Consider the following 18,501-nt stretch of genomic DNA (forward strand, 5'->3'; position numbering starts at 1 on the left):
TTTATTGGATGCTAGTGCTTTAAGTAATTTGGTATTCATCATAGTAGTCATGGGTTTGTAGTAAGTCTCCATCTTCTTATTTTGCATTTCTATACTGTAAAGAATAATAAATAATGCATTGAATATTGTTTGTGTAGGCTTACCCCATCCATTGCTGGTGTCCTGCCCAGTCATAATGAAATATAGTAATATTACTTAGGATGATAACTGCATCATCTATGAGATCATGGCTGTAATGTTCAATAGCTGCTTTATTCTGAAGCACACTGTGAATCACAATGCTGGTCAGGTACCCGTAGTTCAGTTTTTGATTAATCTGGTTACTTATACAATATTAATGACATACTGTAAATGAAGCTCTGTAGAAAATAATGAAAAAGCATTAGCCATACAAGAAACCTACAACAAATATTTCAAATGTTTGGAATTAGGCTGATCCGGATCTGACTTAAGGTTCATGTGCACAACCAATTTTCTCATACGAGTGCTATCCCTAGTTTTCACGGGTAGTGCTCGTGGTCTCAGAGCAAGTGGTCCGCGAAAAAGACATGTCTGATTTCGATTCGCGTGTCGGATCAAAATCAGCAATGCGAGACTATGGATCTGTGAAAAACATCATGCCGTACCCTGATGACATCCGAGTGAGGTCCGATTTTCACGAACTGACAGAATGAGAAAAACTGATGTTACTCTGATCAAATTCTGATCAAAGTCTTATTGAACTCTGATCAAAGCCTGATCAGAATAATCCGACTGTTTTTCTCGGATGTTGGGAAAATGGTCGTATGCATCTACCCTTACAAATTCTAAAGCAGGACATATGCCTATGTGAATATTATAATTATTTCATCAGACTAGACATGTAATTATAGTTCCATGTACACAAGGTGATGATGGCCAAAATGAATGTTTGCCATCAATCTGTGCCCGACCTATCCGACGATCAAGTAACAAATGAGAAAACACTTGTTTGTAGTTGATCGCATGTTTGTAGTTGATCGCATGTTTGTAGTTGATCGCATGTTTGTAGTTGATCGCATGTTTTACGTGAGCATAAAATTATCGTTGGTTGGCAGCACGTTCTCTTGTGAAAGCGGGTATGCAACTATAATGGAATTGTGGAGGAGAGAATTATCACATGAACGATGATTATTGTTACATGAGAAAAGTAAACCAGCGCCAATCAGCTTCCTATCTGATGGATGGTTAAGCTCTAACAGTTTTGATAAAATCACTGTTTTATCAGCAGGAGATTATTAGTAGAGTACTATCAAATCTACTGCCATGTAGTTCTCCATATTCATGAGCTCTATGTAAGCCCATCCCCACCACTGATTGGCAGCTTTCTGCCTATGTCCAGTGTACACAGAAAACAGCCAATCAGTGCAGTGGATGGGGATATACAGAGCTCAGCATTCAAAGAACTGCTAGACCTGCAGCAGATAAAACAGGGATTTTATCAAAACTGCAGCAAGTAGCCCAGTAAGTGACACATGACTTGAAACAGGGTCTTTTCCCCTACATCATGCTACGCTCACATGGGGTAACAAAAACCTGGTGAGAGATCGCCTTTAAAAAACCTTTCCACATAACTTAAGGTATAAACATAAACAATAATTTCCATTTACATACAGCTGTTTCAGGGCTTTTGCTCCTCTTCAGTGCAAATTAGTAGGACTAATTAGACCGCGAAAGAGGCTTTTGACCCAAATGCCATCTAAAAATATCTTTTCCCACAATGTTAGTTGGCTCAAAGTGCTCATCTATCTTAAATAGCTTTTAGCTATTCCAACTCTTCCATGCACATGCATAGTCACTTCGGCTGTGCATGCATGTGTTGTCGATAGGGAGAGGAAGTCCACAACCGGCAGTGGCTAATCTCCATGCAGACCGAAAGGATTAGATATTGAAAATCAATACGACTGATCTTTATTTCCCCAAACATCATCTGTTGGAGACAGGCAGTAGACCCCCATGCACATCACATGGTCAACTCTTCTGCCATGATTGACATCACTGAATGAATTTTCTCAAATGTATATGGTGTACAACACACATTCTATCGTTTGCCCTAAGTTGTCATAGTAAACACTGTCTGTAGACATGGGGATAATATGTAAAGGAGAACTTCCAAAATATAAAAGTCTTATGACAGAGCTCCCATTGGTTAGCATTATAAGAAGGAACTTTGTGCGAATGAAAATCTTAATCTGCAACAATGTGTATATGATAATTGTGATTATTATATATTTTTGTGGCCAGTGATTTTGATCCACATAATGTTCATCAAGAATTCTGACTAGAGGAGAGTCAGCGCCAGAAGCATTGTTGTCGAAACCAGAAGGATAGACATAATTCACACAACCATGTAGACTTTCTTGTAAGATGGAGCTAAGCTATTAAAGGTTAATTAAACCTAAAATAAGACAGCTAATTATATAATTCATTGACTTGTATGAAAATGTTTTTATAGGTTCCCATAATTAGAGATATTGTGATAAAGCAGTGATGGGAGCGGACATGTTTTAAGATCTTCTGGCAGTAGTCCCATTGATGAAGAAAACAGTTTCTGCCCAGCCCAATATGGCTATTTATATGAAACAATAGGTTGTATTTAACTTTATAACCAAATCATAAACAATAGGCTGTAAGGTTAGTGTCCCTTGGAAGAATTAACTATGTGAAAACACACCACTTGAGCTTTTATTTCAGCTTTTTGGAAGTTCTTCTGTTACGAGCTAGTGCATAACTCTAGGCAAATATTGAAAGTTCAAGAATGTGTACTCCCAACCACTTATATTAATATAATAGCTACTAGGCAAACAGATTGATAAATGTGGCTTTGAAACAAGAATAACTTCTTCTATAATTTGTCTGCAAGAATAATACTTATTATTTACAATCAACTTTTGACCAACAAAACTATACGTTCTTCTTGTTCTTCTTCGAGATGTCCCTTGAATCGGATGCTGCCATACTGAGCCTTGCATCCAATGATAATTTACATCAGATTTCTTGAGTCTGCAGTTGGCACCTCTTAGTGGCAATTTTAACACAACCACAAGTGTCTGAGTGAATATATTCACTGTGGAAAAGAAAGCAGATGACGTGTTAATTATATCCAACACTAGCAGTTAGTAAGAAATAAAGAAGCGGTTCTGTATAGCTGTCATCTATGTACAAAACCACATCTAAAAAGAATTTTCATCTTCTTTGATAATGAATAGCTGACACAGTGTTGAAGAAAACAATAGTCCTTCAAGTCCAACCTACAATTCTAGAGTTTTGACCCAGATAAAGCTGACAACCTTTGTAAAACAGGTGCCAATTGTCTTATACTAGGGAAATAAAACATTATTTTCAGACTCAAAATATGGAGATCACAGTAAATGCCGGATTAACATACCATCTCCTTTACATATAGGTCTTCTCATAACTGCACAGTCAATGGACCATCCCCTTGTACGAGCATCTTCTTATCCTATAATATTGAGAAAGACCTATTTTCATTGTCTAGTATGTACACTCATGTTATGTACTCTAACATCTTAATTGCAAACTGGTGTAAACCTTTCATAAAGACAGATAACACAACTGGTTTGGAGCCCCTGGAGGGCACTTTATTTATTCTTCCTCACACCTATTTTTCTGTCTCTCACGTTTCACCATTGTGTCGCTCACCCCTACTTATATTGTACGTATTTATACAATGCATTATATAATATTCTGTTGTCTACTGTTGTTTATTTTGCTTTGTTACTCGGTTCCTTTTCTCTCCTATTTGATTTGCTTCAGTTTCTTGCAATTAGATGACTTTTTCTTTCTTTTTGTTTTTCTTTGTGCTTCTCTTATGTCAAACCTCCTGGTTTGACTGGAGAGTCACAGAAATATCAGCATAGCATAACAATGGAAATCCATTAAATCAAAAGACTAATGTCCAACACAGTGTACATGAATACAAACGCAAAGTGTTTACTGCGAGCGCCCATGTCCATGGCTATCTGAAGCAATATTAATATCATTTTACAATGTTACTTATGTTTTATAATGTGAGGTTCTTTTTTATCATATTATGTGTCTATCTACTACATCACACAGACCTTGTACAATTCACTTAATGTTTTTTTTCATACTGATTAAAAGCAAATTTCAGTTATTCTTGCCTATTGGGTCTTAAAAATAATTTCTATTCTGTTCTCATTATGTAACTGGGACTAATACTGGGTGCAATGAAGCTTAGATGTCATACAAAGTCAATGATAAACGTCTGTAACAAAGAGTTTTGTAGAAATCTTACAGAAAATACATAAGTTAATTTCCTTCTCATTTCTTACTTTCTGTCCGTTAGGTGGTTGAGAGAGGAGGGGCTTATTAAAATGGAGGAGCTTGGCATTTGTGGTCTTCTATTAGGGACAGAAAAGTTAAGGACGGCTGGCATTTTTTGTTTATATTCTTAGATTACAATAGCAGATAGGATAGGCTCCAAAGTTATCCAAATTAAAGTGAATCTGTTAACCGAATATGTTGTTCGGGCAGCATAAAACTACTCCTAGTAGTAGAGATAAGTGGATCAGGCAAAATTCTAATTTGCGTGTTTGTGTTGATTTTTCTGGAAAATTCGATTCGCCGAGAAGTTTTCTCCATGAACTCCATGAACTAAGTTTCCCTTATTGTGATCGGAACTCTCTCCAGACTCCAGAGCATAAAAAATGGAAGATGTAAAAAATTAGAAAAATACTTATAATCACCTTATCACTTACCTCTCCGACCCCTCTGCTCCTCACCATTACCCGTCCAGTCCTTGTCGCATCTACTTATCACCAACGCAGGTGCTGAATCCAAGTGTCTCTTCAAGCTAAGCAGGGAATTCAGGCTCTGATAAGGCCCAGGACGGTTCTGTGCAAGCGCAAGCAAGTTCACAATGTCATGATGTGGGGCAAATACATGGGAACATCCTGGCCTCATCAGACCTGGTAGTCCTGGCCTAGCGTCAGAGAGGATTTCAGCACTTACGGCGGTGATAAGATGTGACGAGGATCGGAGGGACTAAAGAGATGAATGGTAAGGTGAGTATAAGTATTTATTTTATTTTTTAACCTTTTAATGGTCTTTTTCGGTTCAGCAAAAAGATGGCCAAAATTTGCGAATTACAAAAAATTGGCATATGTAGATTTTTTAAATATTCAAGTAGAATTCAATTCCACTTGAATATATTCGCTATTCTCTACCTAGTAGCCAAGATGGGCATGTAAAATATGTTGTGCCATTTGGCTACTGGGAGTGCTGAAAAAATAGTACCTAATGCACAATTTATGAGTCTTTTCATAAACTATTCTCCCCCATCATTCCTACATCCTCGCCCACCAATCTCATCTCTTAGGACAGTGATTGGTTGCTGTATTTGCATATTAATCTAGTAGATCTACTTTAATGGACAAATATTTATGGAGATATAAAGACATTTTAACAACATTTTAAAATAAGCAGCACTTTTCTATGTAACAGAGCACTCTTAATTAACCCTCTTTTCTGAAGCTGTTTGGTTGCACAACCCAAATATGAACCCGATAGTTTGGTTTAGTTTGAACTTCGATTTCAGTCACTTTCTGTACCTATACCCTTATCTGTAATACTTTAGTACTGTTCACATAAAACACAGGTTGAGTTTATGCAGCTTAGAAAGGACCTGTCACTTGCCATAAATATATATTTTTTTTACCTGTTGACTTTTTGTTCCTGTTCATCTACATTCCTGATATATGACCCTCTCTTCCCTGTATATAACTATAGTATTTTTTGCCAACTGGGTTGGCCCTACTGAAAACTCCCCCAGAGAAGAGTTGAGGACCACACCCTATTGGACAAAATCACAAGATTTACATACATAGAAGAGTGGGCCATACCTCAGGAATGAATAGGCGCAAGAACAAAAAAACAACACCAAATTAAGGAGAACAATGGCATTAACACCAGGGGAAAAATACATATTTATGGCAAGTGACAGGTCTTCTTAAAATTGTAACAGGATGTACTCATAAGATCATCACTGGACCGCCACTAGGCAACTCCCTTTGCTGCAATCAGTTGTTGTGAACAGATGTCAAGGGAAGTAAAAGTAGTCAGTGAGGTGAAAAGAATTATGGATGCTTCATTTGTGACTCGCCTCAAGGACCTAACAGCAGATAAAATGTAGCACCTTACTCTCTCCTGAGAACTAGGAAGAAACTGAACTATGTACATGAAAAATGTGTAGAAAAAATATTTGTAACATCCATGTCGGCTCCCTCTGTTTCTTCTTCTTTTGCAGGCTATAATTCAGAAGTCCTGTTTAGCTCCAACAGTCATGGAGCTTGTGGATTAATTCTTATCTTTGGTTTAGTATTGACACCCTGCTGTCATCTCTGGGTGGGTCTGCACACTATATAAACTCCTAACTCTCTGTCTTCCACTACCAGTTATAAGTACTGCTTTACCTGGTTCACACCCTTATTCTCTGCTCCTGCTGTATTAGTACTGATTCCTGTTTCTGACCATGACTTGTTTTCTGACGGTTCTTCTGCCTGACGTTTTTTCCTCTAATCCCTTTCTTCTTATTCTGACCTTGTAGACATTTCCTACCAGCCTGCTCCATTGACTAGCAGCTACTCTATGGTCTCAACCCTGTAAAGTTCCAAGTCCCTGTACAGAGTTCAAAGGGTGGAGGCCAGGGTTCTCCTGAGTCCTGATAGACCGAGTAGCTGGTGCAAAGCTTGTCCGTGGAAGCTTTATGTAGAGCTACCAGGCTACCACATATAGATCAACTTTACAATGTTATTTCATTACTCCCTGAATTAGACTCTATTTATATCATGTTTATAAGTTAAGTAAGAAAAATACATTTGGTTTGCTTAGAAAATGGCCAAAGATATCAATGAGAAACCGAAAAGAGTGTCCTTTAATTATATTAATTCTTATCTTGTTGGTATTTTAAAAGTGACATCCACTAACAACCATTATTCAGCTAAAGTAGGGGTTGTCACCCAACTTGTCCAATCTGCTCAACAGCAAATTTACATAATGATACAGTAATACATTGGTATTATGGAGTTATCATTTTGCTTTCATTCTAGTGCATGAGACCTTCAATGTATCTCCATTTACCTCTAATTTCATTCAGGGGTATTCAGTTTATTCTGGCAGATTTCATCAGATGGTGTTTCTACAGAGTTGTGTTTCTATGGAATGCTCCTTGTTACATATGGTTCACAACAGAGTATATATGACTCCACATAGTGGACGTATGGCTCTGTATACCTATGTAAGCTGCTGTACCGACCCCATTTCACGCGACTATGCAAATGCACATTTGACCTTAGTAGATGTAACCCAGCTTTTCCGGAACAGATACAGTATAACCAAGAAAGCACTCAATAGAATTTTTAACGACTTGATGGAAGGGAACAATTGACCTTTTATTTACTGGTATATTTCTATTTTAGGGAAAAATGTTTAAGATAATGCTTTGTGCAGAGTCTCCCTACTTTGTGGTCAGTAACAATACATAGTGCAGATCAAGCAGTATGAATTTCACCGGAGGGAAGAGTTGTCCTTTTTACATACACTGCACGAAATACTCAGATACATTGGAAAGCTTTGCTTTTTTTTATCTGAGGATGTTATCAAATGAGCTGTGAAATGGCACAGTTTTGTATATAAAAGATAAGGAGTTGTTGATCTGTATAACCTTCTACCCACTAAAAATGTAGTTCTTGGTTCTTATCACACTCCTTGTGTTAAAGGGAATCTGTCAGCAGGTTTTTGCTATGTAATCTGAGAGTAGCATAATATAGGGCAAGTGAGCCTGATTCCAACGATGTATCACTTAGTTTATTGGGTGCAACAGTTGTGACACAATCAGAGTTTTTAGATTTAGCATGTAGCAGAGTTCAGAAAGCTAACCCCGCCCACACCAGGCTCTCAGTGTGCATTGTATATTAACAGTAAGCTGCTAATTAGAGGAGGGGGTGTGGTCGAACCAGGGCTCGCACGCACTGTGGTCAGGGCAATGATAATCTCTTCATGATAAAACCTTCATTGTAAGTAAACAACAACACACAACCTAATAAATAACACATTGTTGAATTCAGTGTCTCAGCTGCTACCTCATGCTGTCTTCAGATTACATAGCAAAAACCTGCTGACAGATTCTCTTTAAGGCCCCCATACACATTAGATAAAAGTTATTAGAATCCTTCTGCCATATAATGTGAATAAGTGGCTCCGAGACAAAAAAAAAAAGAATAATAATGCAGTTTTCACACTGACCACTGGGGTTATTTTAGATGCATACTTCCAGTCCTTTCAGGAGCAGTTTACAGAAGTTTCCTTATCAGCAGAGGCAGGATTAAATGACAGGTAACACCTCTATACACAGCTGATACAACAGGATCCACCAAACACAATAGATCCTCAAAGATCACTGTGAAGCATCTTCATTTCACAGTGACCTTAGAAAAAGACAGGCTCTGAGCCTCTTCATTGACTCTAAGGTACATATGAATTCCCTGAAACAACAGTAAATTTGAATCTAAAAAAGCCCCAGTGGCCAGTGTGAAAATTGCAAGATTACTCATTTTTATTATTAATAAAAAGTACAATATAGAAAAAAAAACTATTGCCAAATTTGAAAAAAACCTTTAACACAAGAACCCAATTTAAACTAGAGGTAATTTTCTGATGACACATTCCCTCTCCGATTCCTTTCTCCCAGTATACAAGTCAGAGGACCGCTGGATTCTTTGCAGGCACTCCCCGCACTATGTCACAGCTTCCCTTGCATCTCAAGCATCTTACCAATATAACTAGGTTTTGATTTCATTCTAGATAGAGTCATCAATATTCTGTGTTCTTTTCTACTCTTTATTCTGGTCTAACCTAATTTAAATAAGACCTGACAGGGATAATGGTGTATATTTATTTCCTGGTTTTCGTATAGTCATTAGCTACTGACTAGATCATTTATAAAAGGTGAAAGTTATATGCAGTTTTTTAAAGGGTTATTAATTGCTGTACTTAAAGATATCTTAAAGGGGTTGTTGAGCCTTAGGCCACGGCCCCACTATCAGTATTTGGTCAGTATTTTTTCTTAGGAGTGGGAGCCAAAACCAGGAGTGGGTGATAAATGCAGAATTGGTGACTTATTTCTATTATACATTTTCTCTGATTGTTCCTCACCTGGTTTTGTCTCCCACTCTTGAGAAAAAATACTGACTAAATACTGATAGTGGGGCCGTGGCCTTAGGCTGTAAGTCAGCAGTCACTCTATGTGACTGCAGACTTGTGATCCACACTGCGCGCTGTCAGGATTCTCCGGTGTGGGGAGTGGGCAGTAATGTGGCCTCAAGTATGCCATTTGCATACCTCCATCCACATTCCGACTAGTCTTGTCCGTCCTCGCTTACTACACTTGCATTGAGCGCGGCTGTGCACGTCTAGTCAACATGTGACCGCATGCAAATCGCATACTTGCGTTCACGTTCCCACTGCTGCCGGTATTGGAGAATAGTCACATAGAATGAGTGCAGAGTTGTACCCCAAGGCTGGACAACCTCTTTAAAGGGGTTGTCCAGTCTAAAATTAAAATTCTGCACTCTGTAACTGCAGACTTGTGAATCCTCCTACGGCATGGACTGTGCGCTGCAAGGATTCGCCATTCTCTGCCCTGGGACATACACTTGTATTGGCAAGGCCTCACACACTAGACAGGTCTTGGCCTCACTGAATACAAGTGAATGGAGACACTAGACGGGTTCTACCAGAGAGTATGTATTTCGCATTCCTGACTGCCGTTCCCTGCTCAGAAACCGGTGAATCCTCACAGCGCATAGTGTGTGTGCTGTGAGGATTCACAAGTCTGCAGTCACAGAGTGACTGTATACTTTTAATTTTAGACCAGACAACCCCTTTAACTATATTGTCAGTCTGTCTGTTATTTCCCATAGGTTTAATATATTATAAGAAATATACAATATGTTTTATATGAATGTGATATCTTTGGGATTTAATACTTTGTTTAAAGGGGTTAATATGTACCACACTATAGCACTGTTCAATTAAGAAGCAATAAACATCCAAAATAGCAAATAATGAAAACCTCTGACAATGTCATAAGAGGTAAGAGGACCGACACCCTAAAATGTTACAATCTAATGGGAAATATAGAAAGGCTTTTGTCCAGCGGTGTTGTACTGTACCTAGAATAGAGACATATAACTGATGCATCATGAACCAGACACTTGTCAGTATTTGGCCCACAGATACATTGTTATGCTAAGAGTCAATATATGGAAAGTTTAGTGAGTTCATGTCACTGTTCCAGTAGCTGCCGGACTGCTGCGGCCTGTGATTGGCTGCAGTGGTCAGGTGATTTTGGACAGCGCATCACCATAATACATCCAATGACGTGCTTCTCAAGTCACCTGACTGCTGCAGATCATGGCAGCCAATCATAGGCCGCATTGGTCTGGCTGCTTGTGGAACGGTGACATCACCACTTCCTGTACCAAATCGGTCAGCGCTGGATCTAGTGGTAGATGAGTATAACTGAGTTTATTTTTTTTTACATGTCCCGTCTCCTTTGCAAAGTGTTATTTTGTCCAGTCAACTCCTTTAAGGAAGCTATGGGTAGTTGCCAAGGTAAGAGTAAAGGAAAGGATCTAGGAAGGTGTCATCATAGTGAACAGTTATGTTATAGCTAATTCTAGAACAAAATATAAAACTTGGTCACTTATTACTATACAAATAAAATAATGATCAATCATTTCATAACGCGGAATTGTATAAATCAAACATATGACATTAGACGGAATATCAGAGCCACCATGTACACAAAGTCACTTTCTGAATAAACTTTTAAATCCCATTCACATAAAGGAATATTCCTTCCATGTCAATATCAGTGTGACAGGTCACATATCACAATTTATGATCGCTGCTTCCCTGCTCAGGTAAATTGAGCGTAAGCTAGGAAGTCACACAGGTTGTTGGAGGTAGAAGAACATGTTCAGGTCACATTGCAGACATTTACAGTGGCATGTAAAAGTTTCTGCACCCCTGGCAAAAAATTACTGTTATTGTGAACATTCAAGCAAGTTGAAGATGAAATGATATCTAAAAGGACTAAAGTTAAAGATGACAAATTTCCTTTGTATTTTAGGCAAAAACTAAAATTAATGTTTTACATTTTAAAAATTGCAAAAAATGAAAATGCTCAATTCAAAAGTTTGGGCACCCAGCATAGTTAGTACCAAGTAGCACCCCCTTTTCAAAGTATCTCGGCTTGTAAACGCTTTTTGTAGCCAGCTAAGAGTCTTTCAATTCTTGTTTGAGGGATTTTCATCCATTCTTCTTTGGAAAATTCTTCCTGTTCTGTGAGATTCCTGGGTCGTCTTGCATGCACTGCTATTTTTAGGTCTAGACACAGATTTTCAATGACGTTCAGATCAGGGGACTGTGAGGGCCATTGTAAAACCTCCAGCTTGCTCCATTTGATGTAGTCTATTGTGGATTTTGACATGTGTTTTGGATCATTTTCCATTTGTAGAAGCCATCCTCTTTTCATCTTCAGCTTTTTTACAGATAGTGTTATGTTTGCATCAAGAATTTGTTGAAATTTTATTGAATCCATTTTTCCCTCTACCCGTGAAATGTTCCCTGTGCCATTGCATGCAACACAACCCCAAAGCATGATAGATCCACCCACATGCTTAATGGTTAACGTGATGTTCTTTTCCTGAAATTCTGTGCCCTTTATCTCCACACATACCTTTAATCATTGTGGCTAAAGAGTTCTATTTTAACCCCATCGGTCCACAGGGCTTGTTTCCAAAATACATCAGGCTTGTTTAGATATTCTTTTGCATACTTCTGACGCTGAATTTTATTGGGAGGATGCAGGAGAGGTTTTCTTTGGATGACTCTTCCATGACGGCCACGTTCAGGTCTCTCTGAACAGTAGGACAATGTACAACTCCAGAGTCTGCTAAATCTTTCTGAAGGCCTTTTGCAGTCAAGCAGGGGTTCCGATTTGCCTCTCTTGCAATCATGCGAGCAGCTCTCACTGAAATTTTGCTTGGTCTTCCAGACCTTATCTTGACCTCCACTGTTCCTGTTAACTGCCATTTCTTAATTTCATTTCGAACTGAGAAAAGAGCAACTTGAAAACACTTTTCTATCTTCTTATAGCCTTTCCCAGCTTTATGGGCCTCCACCATTTTCACTTTCAGAGTGCTAGGCAGCTGCTTTGAAGAACCCATGTCTGCTCTTTTTTGGCACAAGGGTAGAGGAGGCTGGGTTTTTATAAAGCTGGGAAATTTGCATCACCTGGCCTTTCCTAACGATGATAGTGAACAAGCCATAACCCTAACAGGCTAATTAAGGTCTGAAACCTTGGTCAAAGTTATCTGACCACACAAATCTCCAAGGGTGCCCAAACTTTTGCATTGACCCATTTTCCTTTTTGTAATTTTCATAATGTAAAAAATGGCCATATTTTTTTTTTCTTAAAATATAAAAGGAAATGTGTCATCTTTTACTTTAGGCCTTTTAGAGACCATTTCATCTTCAACTTGCTTAACTGTTCACAATAACTAATTTTGACCAGGGGCACCCAAGATACGGTATCACCTACATCCACAGGACAAGTGATAACTTACTGATCGGTGGTGGCCCAAGTGCTGGGTCAACATCAATCTTTTATCCCCTTTAGAATGGGGAAGAGCATGCATGCCGACCAACCATCGCTCCATTCATTCTTAATGAGGTTGCAAGTAAAAGCCGAGCACTGTGCTCTGTAGTCCCACAGATAATACTGCTCCATTCAAACGGGAATAAAAGTGTCCTGTTCTGAAAATTATCGGGCATTTCAGCGGCTGGACCTCCACCAATCAATAAGTGATCATCTATCCTGAGTATAGATATTTTTCTTCACCAGAAAACCTTAGACGGGGTATCTGTATCAGAGCACTGCCATCTTCTTCTGAAGTTCTATGGTAAAAACTTTCACTACGTCAGGAAAAGTACCTTTAAAGCCTACTGTAAAAACACTATGCAGCAGACATAATTGGTTGAATGTATTCTTAAAGGGGTTGCCCACTACATTTATATTGATATCCATCCCTAGTTTAGGTCATCATCAATATCAGATCAGTGGGGGTGCAACACCCGGCACGCTCATTGATAAGCTGTTACTAGCTCGGATGTGAACAATGTACAGAATGAAAAACCACAGCTTTGTACTACTGTTCCAGGAGGAACAACTAAGTAGTGCTGAACACTTGATCTTTTGAAATTCTTTCTAAAAAATGTTATTATACGAAGCTCTTCTGTTAATATATTTAAAGGACACTTACAAGAGCCTGATTGCAATACTGCTGCATTATGTTTGCTCTGCAGTATATACAGTGCAAATATCTTAGGGACATATGTATAAAAAGCTGATGTATGTTCTATTCTGGATCTGTGTAAACTTTACATGACTTCGAAATGTGTTGACTATAGGCCCATTTTTACCATTTTATAACCCATCCTCTTATCTAATAAATAAAGACACGCCACACTGCGTGACATTGGAATGTAAAGGCCACAGCAGCCTCAATTATTCAATAAACAACAATAACAACAATCTTTAAATAACCGACAAAAGGATGGGGGGAATTGAAGGTTCAACACCTTTCAAATGTGCTACAACAACAGCTACTCCACATTACCCCCAGCCGCACCGCACCGGCTCGGGGGCACCCAACTGTATGCTGCCCAATCCAAGTTGTCCCTCTGGGACCTACCCCTGTAGGGACCTGATTCGACTTATATAATAACCTTCAAAAGATCTAGGGAGTCAATCTCGGCACTGGACCCGCCTCCCCCGACCTTCAGTGCAACCACCACCTTCTAAACGCCCCTCCTTTTACGCCAAATGCTGTGACAATTATAAACAAAATAACATTACAAGAAAATTAAGAATGATAGGGTGGGCCGGACGTTCCGGATAGCAGTTTACAACGGAGAATGGACATCCCACTGCAGCACAACCCTTTTATTTGGCTCCTAACGAAACCTCCTATCAGCCAATCAGGTAAGCCCTTTCCAACCATTTGCCCTTATACTCCTCCCATAAAACTCCCCTTCAAACCCAAACTTCTGCACCTTAACCCCTACCTGACAACTATTGAGGCCTAGCAGACATACTAAGTCATGCGGCCCTCCCTTTTAGTCCCCTTGTTAACGGGGGTGCAGTCCGGGCCATTGCTTTACAGCTTCTCTAGCATTATAATTTCCATGAATAATTATTCTCTTTGGAAATGTAGAAGCTGTAACGTCAAAATCAGTCTGAAATGGGGTAATGCTCTAAAGGGGAAACCTAAACCAGTTTCATGCTTTTATATCCAACAGTAATAGTAAGGTAACAGTATAAGCTTCTGAAGATGCTCCTGTATAAACTAACCTCTGCAGCATAGCATAGCCTAAAGTTAGTATGTGCAGATAAGCCCAGACCAATATACTTCACTGTAAAGCGCATGCGCCAGATGTTCTGGGGCCGGCTCATAATAATGTATCCTGACTTGTAGGATGTCAATCAAGCCAAAAAGGTCATGCTAAGAGCCGGACTGCATGACTTCTCAGTATTGTGCCACCACCCAGATGACTCTTCAGTAATTATCACGTAGTGCTTGTTATTTTATACTTTATGATTTCATAGGTGATCTTTACAGAGGCTTCTTTAGAAACATATTTCTTTCAGGTATCATGGCATGGGGACAGTTTTTGGTCTTTAAATATTGGTGGCAGGTTTCCTTCAAAGGGAACCTGTCACCGCAGTGATGACGCACATCTGACAAGACCATACTATGTATATAGTACATATCCATGTTATATAGAGTAGGCACTTCTGCACATAGGAAAGCAGCTGCAGTGTTATTTCCATGGTCACATGCATCTTCCTAGATATGTATAGCTGCTAAATGGCGTAATTGGGCATCTCATTGTGCAGTGTACAAACAGGACTAAGGGAAGCAACAAATTTGTTTCCAACCCACTAGACAGATGTTGGGCTGCCGGACAGTTTCACACTTTCAGGATTATGACACTTGTAACTCTGATGAGCCACAGGCTGCAGAACTAGCGGACTCAACCTCATGCGGGATGACATACTGGTCTGCAGGCTGATCGTACAGGTTGTTCTAGTCACTGCTTCATTCCTCAAGAAGATCTTGGGGATTGAGTCTGTGATCTGCTATTGTTTTCTGGCCTTTTACGGGTATTCCACTCCATGGAGATGTTTACTGGATGATGTTGTACACACAGGTCCAGCCATGATAAAGATTTTTACTGATGCTCAACATTAAAGTGCTTGTCTAGGACCATTTTATTTTTTTTTACTATGGGCCTAAAAACTAGCAGGCATGTAGTTGTTAACAGAGGCTACTCCCTGCCTGTTCAACCAGGCACGATCTCAGAGCGGTTACTGACCGCTTCATCTGTTCCACATTAAGAGAGCAGCTCTTATTCTTCTGGGCTGCTCTGTCGATGGGGCGTGACTGCCGACTCCCCGCAGTAAGGCAGTGGAGAGCCAACTGTCAATCAGCATGACGTCAGCAGGATCACCCCGTCCACAGAGCAGAGCGGATGAGAAGCCACTGCTGTGTTGACATCACGCCAGCGGAAGCCGCTGAATCGCCGGCAGAGATGGCAGAGAGCTGGCAGAGATCGACACAGGGCAACTACGTGCCTGTTAGTTCTTCGGACCATAGTGAAAAAAATGTAATAGTCCTGGATAACCCCTATAAGTTTAAACTATGCTGTTTCAAGATGGATAAGTCCCTGTACCTGCTTTGTGACTTAGGATTTGTAGGAAAATGTATTCCTTGAACTAGGACCTTGCCATAAGCCACTGGTGAAATGGACGATTTAATGGTAAAATCTATTAGGTGTGTATTTCCTAAGGCTAAAGAAGATATTTGCACTTTTGTTGGCACAATGTAGGTAAATAGGTAAAGCCGGACTGTCATATCTGCAATGCCACCCTATTAGAAGACAGCTAAAGATGCTGGGGGTCAATGCTGAGCTTAGAAATCAATAGAGGGGAAGAGGCAGAGGTCAGGAACATATAGTTTTGTATGAAGTTGACGCGCCCCCGGGGCAATGGGGTACTCGGCAGCCGGGCCTATGGATGCTGGGGGGGGGGTATGTCACAGTGGCTGGCCCGGTCTATGGCCCAGGGCGGTCAACCAAAAAGGGGATTGTAACTTGGATAGAAAATAAAAATAAAGTAAATAGTTTGTGACGCCACCTGTGGTACCTGGTAAGGTTTACCAGCGCTGCTGCAGACCTCCGGGGGATGATGGGATGGCAGCTAAGGTGTTTCTGCTCCGCACAGGTGGAGCGGGCCCCCGGGGCAGTGTGGAGTTTGATGGTGGGTGGTGATGCTGGGACTTGTAGTGCAGGCGGATGGCGCAGCAGAAGTAACTGACAGAGGCAGGGGATTCGCTTCAATACTTTTACTGGTGCGGATGTCAGGTACGGTCGAGGGTACTCAGTAGGATGGGTGCACTTCAGGACTTCTCCCCAGTGAGCCGGTATAAGGCCTTCTGGTCCGTGTCTGCCTCTCTGTATGCTCCTGGCCAGCCTGCAACTGGGCCTAGCTTATGTGTCGTGCTGTTCCTTCACCTGTCGCTCGGTAGTAGGACCTTCTGCTGGCAACCACTATCCCTGGGCGTCGGGGCCTTAATGGTTCCTGGTCCTGTAATGGGTCTAGCTTCAGGTCTGACAGGGACTTGTAGTCCTCCTGGTATGCCGGTGATCCCTACTGGGTATAAAGGACCCTGTAGGCGCGGACCCGGTGTCCGGTTTGTATCTTCGGGGTGAGCCTTATGATGCTCCTCTGCCCCTTTCAACTCCTCTCTCCTCTCCTCCTTGCCGTCGGCCACGCTCGGGGCCCTCAATATGGCAGCAGACGTGCTGCGTCTTCGCTGCTCTCAGCGTCAGCACGCTCTCAGAACTACTAACTAAACTGACTGACTGCCTGGCTCCACCCTCCATATATATATCCCTATCAGGGCTCCCACTGGTGGTATGAGGTGGAAGGGTGGAGGTGTTTGTATGTAATGAGGGCCTCTTGTGGAAATGTCCATCCATGCTCCCTTGGTCCTGTGGTACCTGTGCACAGGAGGGTGCCACAATATGATTTAGTATCTGTTTAATGCTTTCTTTACACATAGAGGCCGATTAATAAATAATGGTGTGTGTCTTAATCTAGGGTACGCTGGAGTAAGATACATCAATTTCATTTGAGACGTGCACTTCTTAATGAATTTTGTGCATCATTCTGCTGTCGTGCATAAGCATTGGAAATGTACAGCAGGTGGACTAGGAATACATTTCTTTTGAGATTTTCTCTACTTTTTCAGCATAAAGTATGATGAATTTGTCTGCCCGCGCTCGAACACGCCCTCTTCTGCTAAATTCCATCCACTTTTCAAAAATTTGCCAGAGTTGGCGTAAACCGCTAAAAGTCACAAAATTAGCAACCTTCAAAGCAGTTTTATACCAGATTTATGGTTCAAGCTGTTTTTGAATTAAATCCATACTTTTTTTACACCGTTTTTCTCTGGCGTGTAAAAACAATGCCATCAATAGTAGGCCTTTTTTGTGACATTTTTTAAATACACATATGCGTTGTTTTTCATATTTTTTTTCCTATAGAAAAAACCTATGGGAAAATCAATGAAAAAAAAGACCACACCCAGAGCATGGAAAGATTCACAGACTTTTAAGAGATTTATATATGTAAATATACTGAATTAAATGGAATCTGTCAGCAAGTTTTTTGCTATGGAATCAGAGAGCTGCATGATGTAGAGACAGAGGGGCTGATTCCAGCGATGTATCACTTACTGGGCTGCTTGCTGGAGTAGTTATGATAGAATCCCTGTTTTATTTGTTGTAGATGCAGCAGTGCTCAAATGCTGAGCTTTGCATAACCCCACCCACACCACTGATTGGCAGTTTCCTGCTTCAAGCTGGCAATCAGTAATGGGGGCGGGGTTACACAAATTAGATGGACTGGCTTGCACGTGACTCTAGTCCGGCAGTGATAAACTCTTGCTGATAAAACACTGATTTCATTGAAACTATAACAAGCTGCTGAGCAAGTTACACATTGCTGACATCAGAGTCTCTGCCCCTACATTATGCAGCTTTCAGCTTAAATAGCAACAACCTGCTGACAGATTTCCTCTATTATATGTCACCAACGGAGACTTGACAAAGTTAATTCATAATCACATATTTTGTTTAAACTAGAATATTTTTCCATCTTAATAAAATATTATTAGTACAATGTTCTACTCCAATATACAGTACAGACCAAAAGTTTGGACACACCTTTTCATTTAAAGATTTTTCTGTATTTTCATGACTCTGAAAATTGTATATTCACACTGAATGCATCAAAACTATAAATTAACA

At 40.3% G+C, this 18,501-nt stretch overlaps 1 protein-coding gene across 13 annotated transcripts in view; it reads left to right on the forward strand.

Annotated features, from left to right (window-relative positions):
• The window catches only part of MAP2 (microtubule associated protein 2), a 304,763-nt gene that overhangs the window by 145,684 nt on the left and 140,578 nt on the right, over positions 1-18,501 (forward strand). The window lies entirely within an intron of this gene.

The sequence above is a fragment of the Phyllobates terribilis genome, unplaced genomic scaffold (assembly GCF_046119375.1).
Source record: "Phyllobates terribilis strain yellow unplaced genomic scaffold, ASM4611937v1 Scaffold_9__5_contigs__length_417890890, whole genome shotgun sequence".
Taxonomy (NCBI): Eukaryota; Metazoa; Chordata; class Amphibia; order Anura; family Dendrobatidae; genus Phyllobates; species Phyllobates terribilis.